General features: G+C 38.0%; 1 protein-coding gene across 1 annotated transcript in view; it reads left to right on the top strand.

Annotated features, from left to right (window-relative positions):
* Window positions 1–26871, top strand: part of LOC149261573 (putative RNA-dependent RNA polymerase 5) — a 547055-nt gene that overhangs the window by 206279 nt on the left and 313905 nt on the right. The window lies entirely within an intron of this gene.

Genomic DNA, 26871 nt, shown 5'->3' on the forward strand with positions numbered 1-26871 from the left:
CTTGAAAATGATTTCAGCTTCCTACTTTAGCTCTGCAACTCGGCCTGCAGTTTTAGGCCTTGCAATTTGCATGGATCCCAAGAAAATTTCGCACGTGAGAGCTGATATAGTTCATATTTATGGTTTCTTCTCTTTCGCTTGGATTCTTCTCTCGTATTCTAGGCTTGGCTCTTGATTTTCTTTTTTGCTTAGGTGCAGATCAAACTTGGATGGATAGGTGTCCTGATAGGTCAAATACTTCTTCAATAGATAGTCATCTTGTGTGGTCGAATGGGCTTCTCTTGGGGCGACTTCACTGATAGGGCTGACTTGGTGTTGGGAGTCCATAAATGACATTTTAAAATCAAAATTAATGTTTGTTTCTTGATACAATGTGCCCATAAGGGTCTTATACATATGATAAGGACTATATTGACTCAATAAACCCTAGAGCATGAAGAACATGCTTGACCTAGCTGACAAAATAAATATAGAGCATGAAACCCATACTTTTAAAATTGTATTTTCTCTTTTTCTTTTGCTTTTACAAATTATACAATATTAATTATGGGGACTGAGCATAGTTACATTTTCCAACACTTTCCTAATACATAATTCCTCAAGTAACCACTAAAGCCATTTATTAACTGTCTTTCTCTGTCCGTCCATTTGTGGGTGATAGCTCGTACTGTACTGTTAGGGGTGAGTTCTGTACCGACCAATCGAAATTGCTCCTACTCGAAACCTCCCATAAATTTGCTATCCCTATTGCTGACTATTGTCTCGGTTAGACCATATAGCCTAAAGATGTCCTGGAAGAACAACTCGGCCACCTGGGATGTTGAGCTCCTAGAGGGGATCACAAAGAAATGAGCGTACTTAGTCAATCGATCCACTACCACATATATGCAACGCTTGCTCTACACTGAAGGAATCTTGTGATGAAGCCCATAAAGATGCTCTGTCAATTGGAATAGGAAGTGACTGCAATAGCCTTGCTAGATGCATATGCTCCTCATTGTTTTGTTGGCAGATGCTAGTTTCGAAGACATACCTCAAGAGTCAAAACATCCTCGTTGAGGCCCTTCCAAGAGAACCTCTCCCTGACTGCTTTGTAGTTTTTATGGTAGCCTAGATGACTTGCGAGTGGGGAATCATGTAGTACTTGTATGACCGTAACCTTCAGTTGCGAATATGGTACCAAGTAAATCATGTCCTTGTAGTTGATGATATCCTACACCACCCTATATCTGTTATCATGTATCTACCCATCCGAGATCTCACATGCCATCTTGTTCTTGGAATACTCCACTTATAGTTGGGACTTCCAATCCAAGGATGTATCCATGAAATAGAATGTCGCAGGTCTCCTAGAGAGTCAATCTGCAACCATATTATTTTTCCCCTTAACATGTTCAATCTCAAAATCATAAGCTTGAACCTTTCTCACCCACTTTTGCTCTCAATTATTTAACTCTTTTTGATCCAGGAACAACCTGACACTGTTATCACACAGATTGTCACGACAACACTCAGATCGGGGGCTGTCACCTTGATCCGCAATCTCTTTGTTTAAGCCTGTCTCCCGCGGCTAAGGGGGGGTAGACCCTGTGGGACAATGGATGACCAACTGTGGACCAGTTGGGTTGGGAGACACGAGGGAAAACAAGCACTTATTTGATTTTATTAAGTTAATAGACCAGTGCCTTATGGAGTTAATGACTGAATGATTATTGACCAAATGCTTGCAGAAATATGAGCTTCAAACAAGAATTAACTTTTGCCAAATGCGAGACAGTCGATAAATGCTCAATGGCTCAACAATATTCCGGCAATTAAAATTCGAAAAATTAAGTGCTTTAAATAATCATGTAATTTCAAATGCTAACTAGAGATCACATTCATATAGCTAATCTTTAAATGATCATTCAAGCATGTTTAACCACATGAAAATGATAAACATTAATCCCACATCAAAATTTTAGCAGAAAAAGATATATTGTAAAAATGACAACCCCTTGAGCCAAGGCTGAATCTGGCAGAAAATTTTTCTTTCTTTTTTTTTTGGTTAGATTTTTTAACTAAAAATGCAATCAAATAAAACTAAATTAGATCTAATATCTAATCTAAAGTTTTAAAAGGAACTTTTTTGATTTTTTATATTTTTATAAATTAAACAAAAATGAACAAAGAAAAATGTCTAATTCTAAGTCCTAAACTATGGGCTAAACTAAAAAAATGAAAATCGATTATTTTGTTATTTTTATTTTATTTGATTTTTTTAACTTTTTGATATCATTGAAAATTAAAATCTAAACAAAAGCTAAATCTAAATTTAAAGAAAAGTAAATCTAAAGATTAAAAAAGATTTAATAAATCTAAAACTAAAATTTAATTCTAAAAAAAATGAAAGTTCGAAACTAAAACCTAAACTAAATGAAACTCATATTTAAATTGAAGAAAGATTGAACTTAGCCCAAAAATTATATACTCTAAATCCTAAATAAATAAAAATACGACAACATAACCAACGCATGCATAAACAAGGAGAATCGAATGCTTGATTTTTTTAACGTATATCAAATGCTTCTTCCGGCGTATTGTTTCTGTAGGTGCGTGGAGTGTCTGCGCGCAGGAGGGATGGAGAATGGCACGCGTATTACAGAGGTTGCGATTGCAGGTGAAGGAGCTGAGCGATGGGAACAAGCAAGACGGTGGCAGCAAGGAGAAAGTTGGAGCGAAGGGCAAGGGATGAATGCGTAGAAGCAAAGGTGATGCTGCGTGAGGACAGAGGTGGTGAAGGGAATGAGTACGCAGAGAGGGGAAACGCGTGGAAAAGGCCAGAGCTATGGAATGAAACCTCGTGAGACAGGCTGCAGTGTATGTGGGATGGCCAGCGTGGAGTGACTGCGCAGGACAAATCAACGCATGGAGCCACGTTTTATGCAGGTCAATAAAAATACGTGAGAGCTAGAGCTGCGTGGGCAGCGAACTATGAGAATGGCAGAAAAACCCTAGACGTTGTAGATCGAATAAGAGATTTAAGTGCAACAAGCAGGGGTTACACTTCATAAAAAAAAATATCGACTTTGCTCTATAATGCCCAAATCCACCTGCAACGCAAATTCATTAAGAAAACCCTCGATTTTAATTGATTTTTCAACAGAGAGCAGAGACTTGATTGCAGAAGCTGAAAGAGCAGTAGTTTATGGAGAGGCTGGAACTCAACTTTGCCTCAAAAGATGTCCCTGTAACACAATTAAACCTGTAACATAACAAAACCCTCAGCAATAGCAGGGAGTTGATCAGACCCTCGGAAGTCTTCAGAAAACCTTGCAACTTGTAAATGGAAAGGAAAAGCACCGAGAATATATGTATAAAAACAAAAACCCTACAAACCAGCTACAATATTTACAGCTTTGTGACTCTACAACAGCCAGATTTGTCAATAACCCTCAATAATATTTTCAGAATATCAGATTTACTATGAGACACTTCAGAAATCTCTCATGCAATTCAAAAAAATAAACTTTAAATGTTAGACCCAGAATTGAAACTGGCCGAGCTCTACAAGAAAATGCTTTGCGGGAGTTGGCTGGTTTAGCCGAGAACTTCCCCAAACGCCCACTGATTTTCTCAATAAGGGTTTCCTGCACAACTCACTTCAACGATCAATGAAGAGGGAAAAAACAGTGTTAAATTCCAGATGCAATGGAGATACCAGCCATTATTTCAGAAATTTTATTACCATTCAAACCCTAGTAAGTGAACAAGATACCTGTGTTCAACAATACTCTACATCAAGCTATTACTAATGGCTGAAAATAAAATTATGCAGAAAATAAAGCAGCTCACAGCTCTTCAGGAGAGTAACACCAACAAGATTTCAACCCCAAAGTCTTTCTTATTTGCACTAGAAAAAGTTTACAAGAGAGCTTTCTTCAGCACAAGACTCACAGATCGAATCCGATCTCAAATGACCCCTAGCACCCTATTTAAAGGAAAAATTCTCAATGGCTAGTTCGAGTGATCCATATCAAACTAATCTCGACCGTTGATGAGGATCAAAATTCCTTTTAATCTCATCCGTCGAAATTTTAAATGCATTATATTAAAAATCTAAATTTTGCATTTATTTTCTCAAAACTTTCGACTGATTATTATTTTATTTTAATTTTTCAATTTTTTATTTATTTATTTTTTTTAGATTTTATTTTATTTTTTTATTTTTTTAATTATTTCTTAATTTTTTATATATATATATATTATTTTTTTATTATTATTTATATCTTTTATTTTTTATTGTTTTTTTATTTTTTCTATTTTTTTTAATCTTTATTTTTAAATGGATCCTCGAACTTAGCCTTTGGAAAATTCACCTAGGACCTAGGACTTAGGACTTATGACTTATGAGGAGATTAAAACATTTTCTAACCCTCAAGACACTTTACATCATGACTTTTACAATTTTACATATCAAGGGGGAAAACCCATTGGATAGAGACCCTCATAGACCACCCAGTCTTGCGACACAGATATAATCTAGCAGATCAATGCACTAGGATTCCCCTAAGATTCTAATGACAAAATTCATTCCAGCTTTGGGGTTAGGCTGAAGGAAAACTCTGCCAATCATGGATCGGTGAGACAAAAAACCTTCCGGAACGTAGATTATCACTAGAAAATTAGGTCCACCTAGGCAATTTACATACATGACTCAGATCTGCTAAGATTATTTACAATTTACACATGCAGACTGGGTTTACAACATAACATGATCAGGTCGATGATGACTGTTGAATGGCACGGACACGTTGCTCAAACTCTATCCCTTTTGCGAAAAAGGGGGTGTACTGCTAATGGGTAGTTGACACGTGGTGGTCAACATCTGGCTCTACTTGGGGACATGCTGCTGCACTGCAGGAATGTGAGAATCCAGAATCTACATCCACGCAACACACAATAGAAATAAGTAGCGTCCATCCAAAAATCATCATATAACATTTAAGCACATGAAAGATATAAGCTCTTCATTTATTAACAAGGAAAGTAAATCTAATCCTAAAACAGAAATAAAATGCTGAAATAACAAGGAGTAGGGTTAGAAATACAATACAAAGGATGCCCTATGGCATCAGATATCATCTTTGAAGAACAACTTGAGCATTTGGCCATTTGCAAGTAGATCAAGTGGTTCGCCATCCAATCTGCTCAAGTGGAATGAGTTTGGTCCTGCTATATCTCGAATGATGTACGGTCCCAACCACAAACTGTCAAACTTCTTATGTTTTCCTGGTTTTTCATTCTTGTGATCCCAAAGAAGTACCATATCTCCCACCTACAAAGATCTAGATCGAGAGATTTTATCAAAGCTTTTCTTAATGTTAGATTGATTTTTACATATAGCATCAAAGGCTGTCCTACGAGCTTCATCTAACTCCACAATCTGATCTATTCTATTATGAACAACATCTTTATTAGTAGAAAAATTTTGAAGGAGCTGATAAGCTGGCAATTTCAGGTGCACATGTAAGTTTACATCCAAGCCATAAACTAATTCAAAGGGAGATTTACCAGTAGCTTTCTTCTTAGAGATTCTATTTGCCCATAAAGCATACTTGATTTTTCTATCCCATGATCTCTTATTATCTCCTACTATCTTCTTGATAATGGTTATGAGATTCTTGTTACTTGATTCAGCCAGATCATTACCCTGAGGATAGTAATTTGATGAATGAGATAAGACAATGCCATACTTGAAACAAAAAGATGAAAACTTTGAGGAACTAAAAGCTTTGGCATTGTCAGTAGTGATCTTAGCAGGGACACCAAATCTAGTAATGATATTATTTTCAATGAAATCCATAATAACCTTTTCAGTGGCATTCTTAGCAGGAATGGCTTCAACCCATTTAGTGAAATAATCCGTAGCAGTCAAAATCCATGAATAGCCATTGCTAGAATTTTCATGGAACTTGCCGATGAAGTCCAAACCCCAATGCTGAAAATGTGCCTCTACAATGACAGGTTGTAGGGGTAGGGCAGCAAGCTTTTGTTTCCTAGTGAATAGTTGACAGGCTTGACAAGTTCTAACAAACTTATGCACATCAGAAAAAATTGAAGGCCAATAATAACCAGCTCTCAAGATTTTGTGGGCGGTAGTTCTAGCAGCATAATGACCACCACAAAATCCTGAATGAAACTCAGAAATTAATTTCTTGGACTCAATTTCATCAACACACCTAAGCACTATGCCCTCAGGATTTCTCCGTCCAAGGCCTTCCTTCATAAGACAATACTTAGTGGCTTTTAGTCTAAGAGCCCTTCTCTTATGAGCAGCGAAATGGTTAGGACATGTAAGATTCATCAAGTAATAAACGATGTCCTTGTACCACTCATGCTCTCCTAACATTTGCAATTCTAGCGAAGATAGATCACTAAGACAAAACAAACCAAGAGTCTTTTTGTTACTTTCAGTCAACATTTGTGCCAAACCTTGGCCTTTGACTAGCTTGGTGGGTCTGATCTCTAAATCATATTCTTGTATTTTAGTAACCCACCTAGCGCGAGTCCCTAAGCAATCGGTTTGAGTTAATATATCTTTAACAGCAGAATGTGGGACGAAAGCAATGATTTTAGAATATCCCACATAAGTTTTGAAGTGCTTAAGAGACTTGACCAGGGCATAAGCTTGCTTTTCCATGGTATTGTACTTCAATTCGGAATTTTGAAGCACTCTACTCATGAAAGCAATAGGTTTCTCGTGACCATCTTTATTCTTTTGTAACAGGACACCAGCAATGGTATCTTCGGAAGCGAAAGAAAAAATCATGAAATCCTTGGAATAATCGGGACTAACTAAGACAGGAGCTCTTGCAATAGCGCATTTGATTTCTTGAAAAGCCTTTTTCCTGTCTTCTTGCCAAACAAATTTTGAATCTTTCTTCAGAAGACTTTGAATAGGCTTAGCTATTTCTGCGTAATTTGGAATAAACCTTCTAAGAAAATTTGTCTTTCCAAGGAAAGACTGAAGGGATTTAAGATTATGAGGAAGAGGATTCTTTTGGATTGCTTCAATTCTTTCAGGATCAACCTTGATTCCATCCTTAGAAATGATATGGCCAAGTAATTTCCCTTCGGTTACTCCAAAAACAGACTTAGATGGATTCAAAGAAATCCTGTATTCTCTACATCTATCGAAAACCTGCCTAAGATGATTTATATGACTGATACCAGTGTTGAAAATATCGGTATCGGCAAAATATCGGCGAGGGTCCAGAAAATATCTTATCGGAAATATCGGCGAAAATATCGGCAAAATATCGGCAAATATCGGCAAGCATAAAAAATAATTTTTTCAAATTTTTAAATATAGCTGATATTTTGCCGATATTTTCAAAATATCGCGATATTTTGCCGATATTTTCCGATATTTGCCGATATTTTGAAAATATCGCGATATTTTGAAAATATCGCGATATTTTCAAAACAGAAAATATCGCGATATTTTCTCGGCGATATATCGTTTTGCCGAAAATATCGCGATATTTCCGAATATCGCCGATATATCGCCGATATTATCAACAGTGACTGATACCATCTTTAGAAAATACAGTAAGATCATGTTGGTAAATCTCAATAAATTTCCCGATTAACCCCTTGAAGGCATAATCCATAGCCCTTTGAAATGTAGCCCTAACGTTGGTTAATCCAAATGGCGTTCTAATGTATTCAAAAGTACCCCATGGTGTGGTGAATGTGGTTTTATGACGATCTTCCTTTTTAACCCACACCTGATTGTACCCAGAAAAACCATCTAGCAACGACATCATTCCAGAACCGGTTACTCTTTGCAATAAAGTCTCCATGTTTGGCAAAAGGTAATTATCTTTCTTGCATGCTAGATTAAGGTTATGAAAATCGACACAAAGCCTTATCATATCGTTCTTTTTCCTAACAATCACTAGATTTGAACACCATGTCGAATGCCTTGTTTGAGTGATAATTCCTGCTGCAAGCATTTTCGCAAGCTCTTTCTGAACCAAAGGGGCTAACTTAGGATTAATTTGCCTAAGTTTCTGGCGAAAGGGTTTAGCATTTTCATCTTTTAAGGGGATAGTATGTTCCATGACATCTTCCCTATAGCCCTTTAATTCATCATAAGAAAAAGCTAAAACATCTCGATATTCACGAAGTAAGTTAGTTAACTTTTTTCTTTCCTCCACACTAGTACCTTTACCAATTTTAACAATCTTTAGGTTCTCAGAAGTACCAATGTTTATCTTGAGATATTCGCCTGGGTCCATCTTATTTTCTTCTCCCAACTTCGTGGCATCATGCCGATCAAAATGTTGCTCTAAGGCAACCACATTCCTAGGAGTAGGATTTATGATATGCTCATAATTGAAAGATCCATCCTCCTCAGAATCTATCCGGAAATCCTCAAACTCATCCAAACTATTAAGAAAACGAATGACTTGCTTTTCATCATTAAAGACTTGCCAATGCTCTGAGTTATCTGGAACAGATGGTCTAAATATTACTTCCATTTTGATCTTATCCTTAATTAGCTCATCAGATAATTGGAAGGTAGTAGCAGCTACGGCAAGTTCATCTGCCAAACTATTTTGCTCTCTTGGGATAGCTTCGAGGTCAAGGGCATCAAAATGTTCCATAGTATCCCACACAACATTTCGATAATTCCTTAGTCTTTGATTTTTACATGTGAATTTATTTTTAAGCTGCATGATAATTAAATCAGAATCCCCCTTAATGCTAAGCAACTTAATTTTCAAAGACTTTGCCAATTCAAGTCCCAACAACAAAGCCTCATATTCAACGACATTGTTGGTTGCTTCAAACTCTAATCGATAGGCAAACTTGAAAATGTGATCAAGGGGAGACTTAAGCACTATTCCAGCACCTTTACCATGCCTAGACGATGCACCATCAAAGTACATGTACCAAACTCTATCATTGAGATCCTTAATCTTATCATTAGGAGGAATTATGATTTTAGACATGATAGTGTAATTCCCAATGTCAGATTGCTCTTTCATTATCTCATTGTGAGGTCTCTTAGGATCTTCAACATGGAATTTTCTTTCGAGCTCTCTATTAAGTCTTACAAAACCATCACCTCTAGGAGAAGGAATCATAGCATATGACCAATTCATTTGAATACTTCCTCCTAGATCAAAGGCCCACTTTCTGGATAAAAGCATACCCCAGGCATCAGGCACATCAACAACAACTATATCCATAACAATCATGATGTCTAGGTAAACTGATAGATGAAATTGTAAATCTTTGATCAAACCATGCACTTCAATCTTTTTAGAATCCATGGCACATATATTATAGTAGGGTTTAGAAACTCTTAAGTTAAGTTGTTCCATGACCCTTTTAGTCATTACACAAGCTGATGCACCAGAATCCAACATGCAATTATTCAATTTATATCCATTAACTAAAAAGGTGATGAAGAAAGGTTGGTGATCTTTGTTATCCGCATCTAAGCTTTGCAAATATATGGGAGCATCGTGATAGTCAACTTCCTGAGTCTTCTGTTGAGAAGTATTTACTTGAGGACCTTGAATAGCTTTTAGTAACTTATCTCTTTGGGAAGGGATTTTAGCAATTTCGGAGACAGGAACCCAGATTTTCGCATTGTTGAACCAACTTCCCAAATCGACATCTAATCCAGAGTTTAAACCAGGGTTAAAAGTTCGAGGGGGAATTTGATTCCCGCTCTGATCTTTATCCCTTCTTTGATAGGTCAAACCTTTATCTCTAGCAATTTCCATGATTTGCTCGGGAGAGGGTTTTTCACCATATAACCTAGCCAAAATGTCATCTTCATTTTCAAGGTTATTTATACTAAAAGCTGATGAAGGATTCATAACGTCACGACTATTTTCCTTGACCTCTATCCAATCATCCATAGACAAAGGAAACTTGTTACCCACTACATTTATTTTATCACCTGCCCCAAACATCCTGTTATCTAAGATCCTTCTAGCAATGGGACAAGTGGCCTCTTCATGAAGAGCATCACAAACCCGACAGTAAGGAGGAGCATTATCAAAAAAATTAGTTAACGGATTAGGAGGTCTCTGCTCACTAGATTGACCCTTCTTTTGCCAATTGTTATTTCTATTATTATTATTTCGAGGTTGGAAATTTTGCGTTTGCGCTCTTTCCATTTGGATCAACCTATTCTGCAAAGTAGCTATCTCCTTATTATGATTAATTTCCATGGTTTCAATCTTTTGGAGCAATTTGAGAACAAGTTCGCTTTCAGGTTCTTGAACTGCTTTTCCTTTAGGTTCTTTTAGTTTCATAGCAGCCCTATCGAAACTTGGGATCTCAGACTTCCCAGATGCTGCCTTGTCCTTTTCAAGCTCTATAGCTAAGGCTTGGCAATCCCTATAATCATTAAGTCTAGCATGCCTTAATTCATAAGATGGCTCAGGACTAAAGGCATCAATGTAAAAATCTCGGAGAGATTTGTCTGTAGGTTTATAGTCTTGCGGTAATTCTCTAACAATACCATTAAACCTTTTGTTAAATTCTTCAACAGTTTCATTCTCTCTCTTTTTTATTATGCTAATAGCTTTTACGAGGTGTCTTCCTTCTCTCTTATCTCCATACTTTTCCTTAAAGGCATCAATGATAGATTGTAAGAAATAAAATGAATTTCGAGGCTTTTCAGTAAACCACTCATGAGCATAGCCTCCCAAGGTTAAAATAAAAAGAGTCATTCTAACATCCTCATGATCGAATTTAGGAGACCTTGCATACTTAGCCATCCATATACTAAAATCTCTTAGATGCGAATTAGCACTAATCACATTATCTCCCTGAAAGCTAGGCAACTTATCTATCCCAAGTGATGGAATATTATTGGGATACCCTGGAATGTTAGAAAAATTGCAAGGGGCATACATATCCATGATGTCGTGCCCAATTGGACTAGTAAAAAGCAAATGGATATCAGAGAGGGCTTCTTGTCCGAGGTTAACAAGAAGTGTACGAGAAGAGAGTTTGTGTAATCGTACCCTGAGGGCCCTTTCAGGATCAGGAGCAGGATTGCACAGACTGCTTGGATGTCTTCTAGTATACACTCTTGTAGATAATATATGAAGTGGAGTCGCCACCTGGACAGGAAGTGAAACACGGAAAATCTCGAAAGGAAAGGACCAAGGAAAGAAAAACTCTATCCTCGGCAACGGTGCCAAAAAATGTTGGCGTTGCCGGGCCAGATGAAAAGATAAGAAATGAGAAGGATGATTGTCGTTGAAACGCTGAGAATAAAATGATCCCTGGCAGCGGCGCCAGAAAATGTTGTCGCACAAATTGTCACAACAACACTCAGACCGAGGGTTGTCACCCTGATCCCCGATCTCTCCGTTTAAGCCTATCTCCGGCGGCTAAGGGGGGTAGACCTTGTGGGACAATGGATGACCAACTGTGGACCAGTTGGGTTGGGAGACACGAGGGAAAACAAGCACTTATTTGATTTTATTAAGTTAATAGACCAGTGCCTTATGGAGTTAATGATTGAATGATTATTGACCAAATGCTTGCAGAAATATGAGCTTCAAACAAGAATTAACTTTTTCCAAATGCGAGATAGTCGATAAATGCTCAATGGCTCAACAATATTCCAATAATTAAAATTCGAAAAATTAAGTGCTTTAAATAATCACGTAATTTCAAATGCTAACCAGAGATCACATTCATATAACTAATCTTTAAATGATCATTTAAGCATGTTTAACCACATGAAAATGATAAACATTAATCCCACATCAAAGTCTTAGCAGAAAAAAGATATATCGTAAAAATGACAACCCCTTGAGCCAAGGCTGAATCTGGCAGAAAATTTTTCTTCCTTCTTTTTTTTGTTAGATTTTTTAACTAAAAATGCAATCAAATAAAACTAAAGTAGATCTAATATCTAATCTAAAGTTTTAAAAGGAACTTTTTTGATTTTTTATATATTTTTATAGATGAAACAAAAATGAACAAAGAAAAATGTCTAATTCTAAGTCCTAAACTATGGGCTAAACTAAAAGATGAAAATCGATTATTTTGTTATTTTTATTTTATTTTATTTTATTCTTTTTAACTTTTTGATATCATTGAAAATTAAAATCTAAACAAAAGCTAAATCTAAATTTAAAGAAAAGTAAATCTAAAGATTAAAAAAGATTTAATAAATCTAAAACTAAAATTTAATTCTAAAAAAAATGAAAGTTCGAAACTAAAACCTAAACTAAATGAAACTCATATTTAAATTGAAGAAAGATTGAACTTAGCCCAAAAATTATATACTCTAAATCCTAAATAAATAAAAATACGACGGCATAACCAACGCATGCATAAACAAGGAGAATCGTATGCTTGTTTTTTTTAACGTATGTCGAATGCTTCTTCCGGTGTATTGTTTCTGCAGGTGCGTGAGTGGCTGCGCGCAGGAGGGATGGAGAATGGCATGCGTATTACAGAGGTTGTGATTGCAGGTGAAGGAGTTGAGTGATGGGAACAAGCAAGACGACGCCATCAAGGAGAAAGTTGGAGCGAAGGGCAAGAGATGAATGCGTAGAAGCAAAGGTGATGCTGCGTGAGGACAAAGGTGATGAAGGGAATGAGTACGCAGAGAGGGGAAATGCGTGGAAAAGGCCAGAGCTATGGAATGAAACCACGTGAGACAGGCTGCAGTGTATGTGGGATGGCCAGCGTGGAGTGACTGCGCAGGACAAATCAACGCATGGAGCCACGTTTTATGCAGGTCAATAAAAATATGTGAGAGTTGGAGCTGTGTGGGCAGGCAACTATGAGAATGGCAGAAAAACCCTAGACGCTGCAAATCGAATAAGAGATTTAAGTGCAACAAGCAGGGGTTACACTTCATAAAAAAAAGTATTGACTTTGTTGTATAATGCCCAAATCCACCTGCAACGCAAATTCATTGAGAAAACCCTCGATTTTAATTGATTTTTCAAAATAGCACAGAGAGCAGAGACTTGATTGCAAAAGCTGAATGAGCAGCAGTTTATGGAGAGGCTGGAACGCAACTTTGCCTCAAAAGATGTCCCTGTAACACAGTTAAACCTGTAACATAACAAGACCCTCAGCAATAGCAGGGAGTTGATCAAACCCTCGGAAGTCTTCAGAAAACCCTGCAACCTGTAAATGGAAAGGAAAAACACCCAGAATATATGTATAAAAACCAAAACCCTACAAACCAGCTACAATATTTACAGCTTTGTGACTCTACAACAGCCAGATTTGTCAATAACCCTCAATAATATTTTCAGAATATCAGATTTACTATGAGATACTTCAGAAATCTCTCATGCAATTCAAAAAAATAAACTTTAAGTGTCAGACCCAGAATTGAAACTGGTCGGGCTCTACAAGAAAATGCTTTGCGGGAGTTGGCTGGTTTAGCCGAGAACTTCCCCAAACGCCCACTGATTTTCTCTATAAGGGTTTCCTGCACAACTCACTTCAACGATCAATGAAGAGGGAAAAAACAGTGTTAAATTCCAGATGCAATGGAGATACCAGCCATTATTTCAGAAATTTTATTACCATTCAAACCCTAGTAAGTGAACAAGATACCTGTGTTCAACAATACTCTACATCAAGCTATTACTAATGGCTGAAAATAAAATTATGCAGAAAATAAAGCAACTCACAGCTCTTTAGGAGAGTAACACCAACAAGATTTCAACCCCAAAGTCTTTCTTATTTGCACTAGAAAAAGTTTACAAGAGAGCTTTCTTCAGCACAAGACTCACAGATAGAATCTGATCTCAAATGACCCCTAGCACCCTATTTAAAGGAAAAATTCCCAACGGCTAGTTCGAGTGATCCATGTCAAACTAATCTCGACCATTGATGAGGATCAAAATTCCTTTTAATCTCATCCGTCAAAATTTTAAATGCATTATATTAAAAATTTAAATTTTGCATTTATTTTCTCAAAACTTTCGACTCATTATTATATTATTTTATTTTTTCAATTTTTTATTTATTTATTTTTTTTAGATTTTATTTTATTTTATTATTTTTTAATTTTTTAATTTTATATATATATATATTTTATTATTATTTATATCTTTTATTTTTTATTGTTTTTTTATTTTTTCTATTTTTTTAATTTCTATTTTTAAATGGATCCTCGAACTTAGCCTTTGGAAAAATCACCTAGGACCTAGGACTTAGGACTTATGACTTATGAGGGGATTAAAACATTTTCTAACCCTCAAGACACTTTACATCATGACTTTTACAATTTTACATATCAAGGGGGAAAACCCATTTGACAGAGACCCTCATAGACCACCTAGTCTTGCAACACAAATATAATCTAGCAGATCAACGCACTAGGATTCTCCTAAGATTCTAATGACAAATTCATTCCGGCTTTGGGGTTAGGTTGAAGGAAAACTTTGCCGATCATGGATCGGTGAGACAAAAAACCTTCCGGAACGTAGATTATCACTAGAAAATTAGGTCCACCTAGACAATTTACATACATAACTTAGATCTGTTAAGAATATTTACAATTTACACATGCAGACTGGGTTTACAACATAACATGATCAGGTCAATGATGACTGTCAAATGGCACGGACACGTCGCTCAAACTCTATCCCTTTTGCGAAAAAAGGGGTGTATTGCTAATGGGTAGTTGACACGTAGTGGTCAACTACGTACTTAGTCAATCGGTCCACTACCACTTATATGCAACCCTTGCCCTACACTGAAGGAATTTTGTGATGAAGCCCATAAAGATTCTCTGCCACTTGGAATAGGAAGTGACTACAATAGCCTTTCTAGATGCATATGCTCCTCCTTGTTTTGTTGGCAGATGCTAGTTTCGAAGACTTACCTCAAGAGTCAAAACATCCTCGTTGAGGCCCTTCCAAGAGAGCCTCTCCCTGACTTCTCTATAGCTTTTATGGTAGCCTAGATGACTTGCGAGTGGGGAATCATGTAGTACTTGTATGACCGTAACCTTCAGTTGCGAATCTGGTACCAAGTAAATCATGTCCTTGTAGTAGATGATATCCTACACCACCCTATATCTGCTATCATGTATCTACCCATCCGAGATCTCACATGCCATCTTGTTCTTGGAATACTCCACTAATAGTTGGGACTTCCAATCCAAGGATGTGTCCATGAAATAGAATGTCACATGTTCAATCTCAAAATCATAAGCTTGAACCTTTCTCACCCACTTTTGCTCTCAATTATTTAACTCTTTTTGATCCAGGAAGAACCTGAGACTATTATGATCAGTCTTGACTTTGGATCGATTGGCTACTAGATATGGCTTAAACTTGGCCGGTTCATGCATGATGGTGAGAATTTCTTTGTCATATATGGAGTAGTGATGCTCGTAGTGCCCCAACTTTCTGCTCTTGAAAGTAATAGGGTGGTTGTTGTGCATCAATATATGCTCCAATCCCTTCACATGAAGCATCACTCTTGAAAGCAAATGACTAAAAAAAGTTCAGGCAAACTAAAATATGACAAGTACTCTTTACCTCCATAAGTCGCACAAACACCTTCTCTACTACATCCATCCATACAAAGTCTTCTTTCTTGGTCAAGTCTGTAAGTGGAGTTGCTAGTTGGGAAAACCCCTTGATGAATCACCTATAGTAGGTGCAAATACCCAAGAATCCTCTAAACATCATCACATTCTTGGGAGTGGGCCAATCATTGGTTGATTGAATTTTCTCTTGATGCACTTACAACCCTTCTCTACCAATCACGTGCCCCAAATAGAGCATCTTGGTCAGACCAAATTCACACTTGGACAACTTGGCATAGAATTTTTTTTCCTCTAATATCTTCAACACCTCCTCCTAGTGTTGCAAATGTTCCTCCAATGTTTTGTTGTATACTGGGATGTCATCAAGGAAAACTAGCACATACTTGCGCAACTTCTTGTTGAACACGTGGTTCATACAAGACTGGAAGGTAGCAGGTTGGTTGGTCAGCCCAAAGGGCATAACCAAAAAGTCATAATGGCCATAGTGACATCTAAAAGCTGTTTTTGGAATATCCTACTCCTTGACTCTAATCTGGTAGTAGCCTGAGCGGAGATAATTCTTGGAAAAATATCTAGCCCCTTTCAATTTGTCAATTCTAGGAATGTGTTATCGATTTTTGATGGTCTTTTTGTTCAATGCTCTGCAATCAAGACACATCCTCAGGGAGCCATCCTTTTTCTTGAATAGAATCATTGATAAGGAAAGTGGGCTAGAACCAGGGCGTATGTGGCCTAATGCAAGCAACTCTTAAATAGTCTTCTCGATCTCATTTTTATATGCTTTGAGGTGCTTATAGGGAGTGGTGATGACCGCCTAGACTCCCTCCTCCAATTCAATGATATGCTCAAAGCCCCTATCAGGTGGGATCCCGGGTGGAATATCCCCAAGCACCTTATGATATTTTTGTAATAATGCTGCATTGTTTATTGGATACTGCTAATGCTGATCTCCCGACTGCTTTTCTGACACTCTGCACTCTATTGCTCAATGTCTAAATGCCGAAAAATGGGCCTTCATGTTGTTTGATGTCATTGTCTTCAGGAGATAGGTGTGCATGCCTCTTAACACCACCTTCTTCCCATCCTGCATAAACTCCATCTCATTCTGCTTGTAATCTGTGGTGTAACGCCCAATAGAAATGAGCCATTAAACTCCTAGAACTACATTACTATCATGAACAATAGCCACAAAAAATTCATCCATAATAGTGTAGTTTTCCATTGTCAAGCTCATCTTGGGGATCATCCTGTTGCACTGCATGAATTTGTTTGCTGGTATAGCTATGGAGAACCCCTCAAAATTTGTGGTGTCTAGCCCTCTCCTGGATACATAGGAAACATCAATAAAATTGTGGGTAGCCCCACCATCAACCAAAACTGTCGCCCTTTGTCCCTGTATAGTTTCTCGAATCCTAAGAGTGAGATATTGAGGAATGCCTGTGAGTGTAGCAATGATACTGCTCCTTTCTCCCTCCTGAGGCGACTCACCCTTGATTTCTTTAAGTTCCTCTTGCGGCTGCTCCTACTCATCCTCCTCCTCACTATCAGAGAACAAATCAATATAGTGAGCTCTCCCCTTTGCACTACATCGATGCCCTGGTGCCCAAGGTTCTTGGCATGTGAAGCACATTCTCCTCCTGAGATCTCTTCTAGTCTCCTCCTCAAGCTGGTTTCTCTTGGTCCACTCCTTTGATGTTTTGACGAGGTCTAGTATCTTTCCCCTTAGGTGGGAAGGCAGGTTTAGTGGGCAAAGCCCTTGTCTTGCTAATTGCGTCCTGCAAAGAAGTAGGTTTGTAAGACCTCACTAACCCTAGTAGAGGTTCAACCAATCACTCAACAAACAACATAATTCTCTTGGCCTTCAAGAGATATGGTACCATTACGGACAACCTCAAAAATTATGATATGTAATGTTCTACGCTACCAGTCTGCTTGAGTTGTGTGAGCTCCCTTAAATACAACTCTGGTTCCTTCTGATAAAATCTATCTATTACCCTTTGAGCAAAGTCTTCATAGGTGGTTATGTTTGCATGCCCCAAGGTGGTCAAGCCATAGTACCACCAATCATGCGCTGCTCCCTCTAAATACAAGGTGGCCAACTTAATGGGATCTGCTTCAGTTACTTGGTTCAGCTGAAAATAAGTATCAACTTTTTGGAACCACGCCCTTGTTGTAAATCTGGTAGAACCGTAAAAATTTGGAAGGGTCGACTCCCCCACAGTTTGCTGCAATTTTGTGTTTTGAGTGGTTGATCCTTAATGCCTTTGCTATTGTTATCACTTTTCAAGGGACAAAAATCGTTGAAAGTGATTGCATCTTGGATGTCATCTCCCATGGGCTAATATTCTTGAAAATAATCTCCCAATAGCATGTCCTCTTGATCCGCTGGTTTTGCTGGATTGGCAGGTAAAAATTTAGGGTTAGTGGGTCGAGATGCTCCACTATAAATTTGAGGGTGGATTTGGCGGTTGGTTAATGCAATATTTTGAGATGTCCCTACTTCTCCAACATGAGTCCCCATTGTTTCCTTTGTTTTGTTTTATTGCCTCATTTCTTTAACCATTTCCTTCTGCCCTTTTGCCAAGTCATTTAGAGCTTTCAAAAGGCTCTGGAATGTTGCTTCCTCATTTAATAATGTGGCACTTGAATCTCCCATCTTGTTAATTTTAGGCAACAATGGTATGTTCTATGCTTAGAGCAATTTTACTTCAATATCTAGTTTAACAATCACATTAACATGTAAGTAAAACGCTGATAGAACATAAACCCAAACAGTAGAAGACAGGCCAAGACAAGAGGACACAAGATGTGGCACCAGCGAGGGCCAAACCCCAATGTGGGGAAACCCTTGATCAAATCTTCTTTTAGTCTTCAATAGTTCAATAGAGAGAGAGATAGTACAATTTACAAATTTCTTAATTTATGACGGCGATAAAAGAGCCCTAACTAGAAAAGTCAACGCTGGTCAACAGGGCAGATTTGACCCTCAAAGATTCGGTCAACTTCAGTCAACTTTGGCCTCCAAACAACAAGGTGAAACAACCCTCAAAACTATCGAATTTTGCCTAGTCAAAGTCTTCAAATAGTCAACCTGCGGTCAACCCTAACCATAGTCAATGTTGGTCCAACAATACGAAATGTCTCGATTTCTGTGCCCAGAAATGCGGCCTGCCCAAACAGAAATAACCCTCACAAAAACCCAATCAAACAGGTCAACGCTGGTTGGTCAAACCTTCCTAAAATTCGGTCAACGCTCAAAACATTGGAGCGTCCTTCTAGTTGCAACTGGTAAACTAGGGTGTTGGAGTGTCCTCTAGGTTGTAGCCTGTAAACTAGGGGGTCGAAGCCTTGCTAGTTGGAGTTGAAAATATTGATGTATATTTTATTGAAGACAAATATAAAGAAGCATTCAGTGGTTTTTGTCCCAAAAGGGGTTCCACCTAAAAATCTGTTTTCTACTATCTTAATGTTTGTGCATTGTTGAATGGTGTTGTTTGTTGTTCATGCGATGTTGAATTATGTTGATCTAATGTTAATTATAATTATGCTCTGTGAAGTTAAAAATACTAGTTGAAGAGAAATTTTGATTCACCCCCCCACTATTTTCAACAGATTCAACATGTGGAGGTGAGGTATTTTCCTCAAAATCAAGTTAATCCTGTGGCTAATTTCTCTATCTTAGGGCAAGCGTACCTTGCCCTAGGTAATTTTTACCTCAGAAAAGCTCTAATTTTCCCTAGGCTTAAACTTGGAGCTTTTTGGAGGCTTCTTGTTTCATAAATTGAAGGTATAGATCAATTGGAAGCCTTTCCTTGGCCTTGTGATCCTAGGTAGTTCTATTTACCTTGCTAATTCTCAAGCCTTAGGTCATGTTGCACCCAAATTAGGCATTTTTGTTGCATGTGAATTGCCTTTTTGTTCTAGCTAAGCCTTGTTCTTAAGTAGAGATGCCCTCCTTAAGCCTATCTTGTCGCATTATCCCTTGTACTTGATAGATCATTTAGGTGACCTAATATAGGGTAGCTTCCCTAGTGTTGAAAGTTGACAAAAGAGTAGGACATAGTGGCTGTGGTAACGGTGGGCCACACCTCATATTATTGTCGTTGATCTAGCTCTTGTCTTGTGAGCTACCCTCACAAGAACTGCTAGATTTTGAGGCAACAAGTCCAATTTTTGTTTCCAATTGTCCCCCACCATTGTTTGATATGTATTTTAGAGGAGTAGAAACAAGACTTCCTTTTAGTATTTCCAATGGAGGCTAGTGAGATAGGTCTACAAAAATACGAAGGAAAATTAGGAAGCTAGACCCACATTGGAGATGAAGCTAACATGTTTGAGGAGGGTTTGAAGAAAGGAGACCAAGGTTCATTTAGACACTTGCATGTCCCATAAACCAAAGTTTGCAATAAAGGATGCTTTCCTTCTCCTTAGTAGAGTCAATCTCCACTATAAAGGACCTACAAGCACAAGGATATATATGGTTTTGTTGATGAAGAAGTTGTTTCCAAACTTGAGATATTGTTTTATGTGATTATGTGAGTCTAGGCTAGAGTCTGTTAAAATTTAATATTACAAAACTTGGCTTGGAAAAACTCTTGCTTAGGCCAGAGAGTAAGTGTTTGATTCAAACTTGTCAAATTTTTTGAAAACTCGGTTAATACACAAAGATAAATGGGGGAGTTTTTTTTCGTTTGGTTTATATAAATGTTTCCATTGAGTTTTTCATCATGCTCATGTGTCAAGTTGTCGACAAGTAAAAACTATGCAGCTACTTGTGCATTAGAGTTTTCCCTATGAGTAATTGCAAAGCAGACTTGTTGTTGGTGAGAGAAACTTGCCAATAGGGAGTTTGAACTGCTAGAAAGGTATTTTGGTTCATTTCTATGTTGAGTGGAGTTTGCCTTTTGAGTTTGAGACAAACATGGGGAGTTTTGTAGACTAGTTAAAATGATAGATCAAGCTATGGTCTAAGTAGCTTCTTTGGTTGGTGATTTCATATTTCGTTGGGTGTCTATAGACTTGCATGCAATGCATTTCTTGTGATTTGCAAAAAAACACAAATAATGCGTAAAAAGCTTCTTTGGCACGTGGCCAATTTGCCAAAGGGGTTTTAAAATAATGTCTTATAAACAATGGTGGATTTTCCCTCAACGCTAGCTTTATTTGGACAAAGAAAATTAAGAAGAAAGTGCTTTAGGCAGCATATTGGTTACCAAGATAAAATCCTAACAACTTCTAAAACATTGCACAAAAAAGCAACAAAACACCAACAAGTTTTGAAACCCCGATAAAAGCATGACAAAGCTTTATTCTGCATATACCAATAGGTTGATTCTTCCAGAGAGACAGATACATAACTAGTACAATGATGTTTCATGCACAAGAATCTAGAAGCTAGAAGAGAGAAGGAGAGAAAAGGAGAGAGAGTATGTTGTTGCTAAAGAAGATTCAACCCTTTGACCATAGCAAACCCCTCCTTGTAATGATTTCCTCCTCCTATGCACATTAGACGGTGAGAGAGGTCGAACTAGGCATGCAAATGCTCATGTGCATCTTTAATGAGCTCATCATCAAGCTCCTATCAAGTGAGTGTATGTTCTAGTTGAAGTGAATGTTAACCTTGTTATTCCAGAGAAAGAGTATAGTGAAGTAGCTAAGTGCTTGAGTTTCAATATATAATTTCTATGTTGTCATGAGACAAGTGTTAGAAAATTAGAAAGGCATAAAGATTCTCTTATTCTTGATAATTACTTGTGATATTTCTTGTTATTATGATTCTTTATATCTTCTTTCTTTTAGTTCATTAAGCAATTACCAAAGCAACAACACATAAAAACAATAGACACCAGATGTAGGCACAGTGCCAGGACCAAACCCCCCTGGAGGGGAAAACCCGGTTAAGAAATTCTTCCTTTCAATAGTATTCTTTGAGATTCTTCACCCTAGACCAAGACAAGACCTTTCCTCCAAACCAAGTCAGCCTCCCAGAATTTCGACCCCTTTCCAACAACTTTGACTAGGCAACAACTTTCGGCAACTGACAGCTTCCGACAACTTACAATCTTAGAAGACTTTGATCTCCCAATCAAGAGCACGAAACAGAGAAAGAGAACCACCAAAATTTCGATTTTCCTTTTCTCCTTAGACCTCCCCAAACTCGCATTCACTTTGGCTTCCTGGCAACAAACTTCGCACCTTTTCCCAGCTACAAGAGAACTTTGCACTTCTTCCCAGCTACAAGAGAATTTCACACTTTTTCCTAGCTACAATAGAAATTGAACTTGTGTGTGAGAATGATACTCCAAATGAATTCGATGAGCTTGTATTGATAGGCTCCATGGGAGTTCGAATAGATCCTTAGGCTGACTTGATCTTCTTCTAGGCCAACATGGTGTGGAGGTTGCATAATTCATATTTGACACAATATTTAACCTTTTTACATGATTCAAAAGCCCAAGAAGGGTCTCTTTAAAAGTACAATGACTCTATTGACTCAGAATAAATCCTATAAGTCCTCAATGGGGACTTTTACCTAAAACATGGGGACCCAAGCATGAAACCCATGCTTTAATAAGTCAGAATAATAATAATAAAAATTCTTTTCTTTATTCTTTTGACAAGTACATTACATGATGACTCACATACATTAATGAAGACCGAACATAGTTACATTTTCCAACAACAAGGTGTTCATAGTGTAGATCAAGAGGAGCGAAGCTAGATGGTGGGCTCCAGTATTGTAGCAATAATGCTACAACTCCTGGGGCTTCCTTCTCTAATTTTATCAACCCGGTAGTTCGTAACAAACTTGGAAGCGACGGTGCTGTATGCACAAGTACTAGCTCTTGTCGCAGCTGTCACTTGGTCAGCTGGCACAAGTCCGCTAGGGCTCAAGCCAACTTCTATATGTTCTCAGAAGAAGATTTCTAAATGATGAACGAAGGCTATCTCAAAGGAAATTAACCTACTTTGCAAGAATGAACTGAAAGCCAACCAAACATGGAAACCCTAGTAAACCCTAATCTGACCAGCTTAATCCTTACAATGCAATGATGGGAATGCAACTCCTAACAATGATGCCATTACTTCTAGTGAAATGAGATGCATGAATTTAAACTACTTCCATTGCAGAGAACACGTTTTTTGTATTTTTGCTCAAGTGGTTGGAGTTATTATGATTGTGCTTCTTACTGGGTCTTGACTGTGCAGGGGTAGTTCAAAGGGGAGGAAGGCTTGGGAAAGGTCAGGAGGACTCTGAGAGGTTCCAGGGGATCCCTAACATCATTCCACAGAAGTTCGCAAAGGTCAGGTGCTTGGCAACCGTGTTTGCAGGCTTCTACAGGATGTCTGCAGGGGATCCTACAGGAAGCTCGGGATTTCTATAGGAAGTCTGCTAACTTCTACAGGATGTTCTGCAGTCGGAGTTTTGGGTGATGGAGGAGTGAAGGAGCTGTATGGGTGGATAGGTAAGATGAGAGGGGAGCTTGAGATGGCTCAGGGACAAAGAGATGAGATGGGGAGAGAGTGTATAAAGCTGGTTGGTCGATGGAAGGGTAGAGGCAATGGAAGGCCGAAAAGATGAGGCAACGTGGATAATAGAAGAGTTGGTGGGCAAAGGATCTAACTGCAAGGTAAGGAGATGGCTTAGGGACGACTGAGGAGGATAAGGAAGTGTTGAAGTGGTGCTGCGCAGTGTAAATGGAACAAATCACCTCTGTCTTGCACAAAACCGAGAATTCATCAACCTATTCTAACTGTTGTATTAAACCAAAGAACAGCGATGGAAGTTAAGATAGAAACCGTGCATGGTGCTGAAACAAGGCGTTATTGCTCAAGATCTAAATGCATGGACACTTCTACCAATGGAAATATGACTTTAAAGCATGCATGAACATGTAAAACTGCGTTTTTTTGGTGGTTGGCACGGTCTACACTCCCAATCTCTAAACAGAGGTGGAAGTGAGTGTACGAACAACCTTTTCTTGGAACTCTGATGAATTCTAGTCCTCCTATTCTAATCTAAACTGCTGAAATCATTTTATCCCTAAGACTAACCTACTTAATCACTTCAAGAAATTCAAATCAGCAGACTGTGTTTTCCAAATGCATGTCAAAGCAAAGAAACGAAATGCTGAAAGGAAAGACAAGTAACAATACAAAGAGAAGGAGGTCTATTGCTCTCAGGTTGGGCCCTGTTGTCGCGCAGATTGACACGACAACGCTCAGACCGGGGGCTGTCACTCTGATCCCCGATCCCTCCGTTTAAGCCTGTCTCCCGCGGCTAAGGGGGGTAGTCCCTGTGATATGATGAGACCAACTGTTGACCAGTTGGTTGGGAGACACGAGATACGATATAAAAAACACTCGATGGATTTGATAAATTGATCAGACCAGTGCCTTATAAGATTGTTATTAAAATGATTACTTGTTAAATGATATATAAAAAAAATATGGACCATGAACAGCAATCATCAATCATCAGCTAAATCAAAACGATATCCAGCAACTGAAAGATTCAAAAAGATAAATGCTTTAAACCACCACGAGAATCCTAATCCAGATATCAATTTCACATCTCGGCTTGAAAATTTTAGATCTCAGCATGAAAGATGATAAATCTCGAAAATAACTGGATCTGACGGAATTTTTTTTTTTTTTTTGAAAATGAAATTTAAAAAATTAATCTAAAACTAAGCCTAAAATCTTATTTATTTATTTTTTATTTATTTATTTATTTATTTATTTTTTAATTTTTAATTTTTTTATAAAACAAAATCTATCAAAATGAAACGATTAAAACGTTAACCAAAAAAAACTAAAACATAAATCTAAAAAAAAAAAACTAAATATTAAAATCTAATTTAAAGTTAAATCTAAAAAAATTCAAAATCTACATAAAACAAAAACTATGCAAAACTCTAAACTAAATTAAAAATTCAAATCAAATTAAAATCTACGTTAGCTCTAAATCTGAAAACGATTATTAATAAAATGAAACTTCTGCATTCAAACAAACCCAACGTGACTATGCCAAGACGTAAAACAGTAAAAAAAAAAAAAATACCTGTGCGGAGATTACCTGGTCAATGCAACCTCGGCTTGGAGACTGTGCGTGGCGATCGTTGGTTATCCTTGAAATACGCAGATGGCAATCACGCAATACGCTCAGAAACCGTGAATCGATCTTACCATAGCCGCATACCTGATACGCATTTACCTGGAGTGATTCACCTCTGATCAAAATCGGTTTAGAGCTTCACTGTCTGCTACTGAAAGTGGGTCGATTCTGAGCATTTGGACGCTGGCCCGTTGAATGCAAATGATACTTGGAGCCTCCACGCAGACTAGCTACCACTCTTTCACTCGAATGCTGAGCGCAGATCCATATGAACGTTTCGCTGCTTGGCCTTCGGATTGATGCCGGGTATGCTGGTGAATGGCCGTCGATCACACGCAGTCAGCTATCTTGACCATTTGATAGCAGGAGGAAAGGGTTCGCCCTTTTCCGTTTGCAGTTTCGATAAACACGATATGAATTCTGCGGTGGCTCCCCTTTAAATATTAAATTTGAAACGTAGTTTGCCTGAGATACGACTAACAATGAAGTTGCAAATACCCTGCGTGAAAAGGAGCTAGCTGGGCAATCTCGACAGCGGACAGAGCAACGCCTCACAATGAAACAGAATTTACACACCAGCATATCAGATTAGACTGCCGGCTCCACCCGTTATCTTGGCAATCGATGCTAATTTCGCAGGCTAAGACAATATTCAGCCATGGACGGAGGATGACCCCGCTGCTTTCGGATGACGGCAAAATTGGCTTGTGCTTGATGTAAATCACCTGTTGGCAGCTTATTGCAGAGTGTGTCGGCGTGTCAACCTTGATGGCAATCCTGCCATTGCAAAAAAAAGACAAAACCCTAATAAAAACTGTACAAAAATTTGAAACCCTAGATCCAAAAAATTGAAACCCTAGAACAGCTTAATAATTTACAGATCTTGGCCCCTCAACTGCCAGATTTAACAATAAGAGCATAAATATTTTCAGAAAATAGTTTAAATGTAAAATGCTTCAGAAGACCCTGCATGCAATCATAAAAAAAAATTTCGAATGATAAGCCCGGGATCAAGAACTGGCTGGGCTCTTTCAGAAAACACAACCCGGGAGTCGGCTGGTTCAGCCGAGAACTTCCCCTAACGCCCGGTAATCTGAAAAAAGGATTTCCTGCACAGCTTAAAATCAACCATCAACGTAGAAGGAGAAAACAATAGTGAAACCCTGATCAAATGGAGATACCTGCCAATGTATTTCAGAATCTAAACTATCATTCAAACACCAAAGATCAGGCAAGATACCTGTGCCTAGATCAATCTTCGTTAAGCTACCATTAATGACTGAAAATAAAATTATGCAGAACACATAGAACAATCTTACAGCATTTTCAGAAGAGTAACACCAGCAAGATTTTTAACCCCAAAGTCTTCTTTATTGCACAGAAATGAAATACAAGAGAGCTTCTTCAGCTTTAGACTCCAGATCCGAATGCTTTGAAATGATCCCCTAAGACCCTATATAAAGGAAATGATCCTAACGGCTAGTTCGAGTGATCCATGTAGAAATGATCTCGACCGTTGATGAGGATCAAGACATCTCTTGATCTCATCCGTCGATTTATTAACTTAAAATATTATTATTTTATTAGTTAGGGTTTTTGCTTGATTTTTTTTTTAAATTTTTATTATTTTTATTCATTTTTTAATTTTTTAAATCATTTTAAAATGGATCACTGAACTAAGCCTTCGGAAACATCACCTAGGACCTAGGACTTAGGACTCATGAGGGGATTTAAAACATTTCTCGACCCTCAGGACACATTACATCATGACTTTTACAAAATTACATCTTAAGGGACAAACCCATTTAATACAGACCCTCACAAAACACCCAGTTCTGCGACACAACTATAATCTAGCAGATTTGACACACTAGGATTTTCCTAAAGTTCTAATGACAAAATCAATCCCGGCTTTGGGGTCAGGTTTGAAGGAAAACTCTGCCGATCCGTGGATCGGTGAGACAAAAAACCTTCCGGGACGTAGATTATCATCAGAAAGTTAGGTCCACCTAGGCAAATTACATACATGACTCACGTCTGCTAAGATTATTTACAATTCATACATGCAGACTGGGTTTACAATCAAAATGATGAAACTGCTGATGACTGCAGGATGGCTCGGACACATAGATCAGGTGCTGCCCCTTTCTGCCAAGCAAAGGGGGGGTGGACTGCATGGGTAGTTGACCAGTAG

Source organism: Pinus tabuliformis, chromosome 6 (genome assembly GCF_031772625.1).
Source record: "Pinus tabuliformis cultivar Carrire ecotype Pingquan chromosome 6, CPIR1, whole genome shotgun sequence".
NCBI classification, from domain to species: Eukaryota; Viridiplantae; Streptophyta; class Pinopsida; order Pinales; family Pinaceae; genus Pinus; species Pinus tabuliformis.